The sequence below is a fragment of the Barbus barbus genome (assembly GCF_936440315.1).
Source record: "Barbus barbus genome assembly, chromosome: 23".
In the NCBI taxonomy this organism is placed as follows: Eukaryota; Metazoa; Chordata; class Actinopteri; order Cypriniformes; family Cyprinidae; genus Barbus; species Barbus barbus.
In genome coordinates this window covers 23,100,144-23,102,376 of record NC_136751.1, presented here as the reverse complement: position 1 = coordinate 23,102,376, position 2,233 = coordinate 23,100,144, and positions in this window count along the sequence as shown.

The following is a 2,233-nucleotide window of genomic DNA, read 5'->3' as shown; positions in this document are numbered from 1 at the left end:
CAGCGCTACTACTACCCCAAATTCCATATGACTGACATCTGCCGTCCTCCGGGAGAAATCTCATTTAACCTGCTTCCCTTGACTGCCTTCAGGATTTGATTACAAATTTTATGTAATGTTATGTAAATCATTCTAGATTAGGATTGCCATCCGAATGACAAAACAAAGCCTGGTTATGTCCAAACCAGCATTTCCTGCTCCATCATACCTAGTCAAAATCATGTCTTTGGTTGTATTGACTCAATTGGTTGGGAAGGGAATTAATCAAACACCTGTTATTGGGATTGAGAAAGTCTCACAGCTCTATAGCTCATTCTTCACCATGTTCTCTCTTTTCTTGGCAGGCCACCGATCTGCAGTAATCTAACTATTCACACATCTGCTTGAGGAGCAATTAGGTTGATCTCAACATTCACTGGATCAAACGGATGTCAGTGGGACACACCACTGCCCATCAGTTGCTGAAGCTGTTCCCCGTCCCGTCTCCCAGCACGATTCTCTCATCAATCTGACCCCATCTCGCTGTCCCTGGGGATTACAGTTTAATCCTCCAATTTATTCCTGTCCTTTTTCGCCTCAGTCTCACTTTCAAACAGTCTCTTTCTTCTCAAAAATGTTGTAGGTCCATTGCTTCAACCACTGTATCCTTAATGAGGCCACATGCTTGTGTGTATAAAGAGGGACAACACCACAAAAGGGTTTCATCTGGGAGACATCCAGGAATGTTATCCTGTGTCCTTTAACAAGGGGAGTCCACTAAGATATGACTGTCTTCAGGACTGTGAATTCAAGAAATGGCCTTGAAACCACATATAGAGTAGGGGTGGCACCAGTAATCAATTAAATCAATAACATCTGTAATGAAAATAATCAAAGACGAATTTCTATTTTGATTAGACTTTTGATAGGCAGATGAATCTGTCTGCCTATTAAAGTATTTAAAAAAGATTACGCATAAAAGAACACATTTACTTAAAATTGTGTTATATATCCATGCTTTTACATTTTGGACAAAAAAAAATCCAGAAAGCAAGTGATTAAAATTTAAATGTTGCTCTCATTGTTCATCTAAATTCATAAATTAACTATAAATCATACTTCGATGGAAGAAACATTTAACATTAATTTATAATCAAATCACACTTGTGTAAGTAAGTGTAAAGTTGTAAATAAAACAGTTATGTTTCACAAAAAATTTTATTTCAAAACTTCATACAGTATAAGCGTTCTACTTCAAAACTGTATGCGCAATTCAATGTGCTACTTGCAATTTCTTTGTAATTATATATGAATTTTATTAGCAACTGTGAAAATTGTGAAAATCCTATTATTTTTGTACAGTGTACAGAGTAATAAAAATGCACTGAAACTCAGTACAGCTTAATTATGTGGGCAAATAGGTAAATGTGTATAATTGAAGGGATACAAATAAAATGAGACAGTGAGGAGGGGGTGGCAGTGCATACTTGTGCAATCATTCATGGGTTTTATGTCTGTGGACCCTTGGCATCCAGTGATGGAGAGTGTGAGTGCACAATGCCAGCTGTCTCACTTTCTATTCATATGCCACCAGGACCAGTGCAAACTGCTTAGTTATTTTAGCATTTCCCTAGGCATGTGCAACCTAATGAGTACAGTATGCACACTTTGTACGCGTCTGTTTGTAAGCTTGGACTCCATAATAGTGCTGCCAGGTGAACAGCGTGTATGCAAATACTAAATCAAACTAATTTGGCTGTCCCCAGGTGTCTGCATTGTGTGCAGTGCATAAATATGGCAGTATGCATTTTACAGTTTGTGCAGGAAACACAGATATAGATGCACTTACCTGTAGATTTATGACTTGTCTTAATGGAACTATTGCAGTTGAAACAACCTCACGAGACAAATTTCCTGTTGGGAATGCAAACTGTTTTGCTTTATACTCTTCATATTCAGTTAATAAATTCTTGAAACCGCCATTGTGACCACAAAATGGGTTCAAATGGAAATTCAAGTGTCCATTGCGAGTGAAATAAATCATCACGCTTCAGTTGCGTTGACGCACAATGACGTGTACATCTCAAACTCGTTTAAAATAGGAGCAGGTAATAAAATAATCTGCTGTTTATAAGGTGTATTGTCGGGGTGCGAGCGCTACGTGACCAGTGTTTGCATGCAGAACATCCCTACGATGATTTAGACTTCGCTTTAAACTCAAGGCGCGAGAGGGGCGCGCAACCGACCGGCGTTC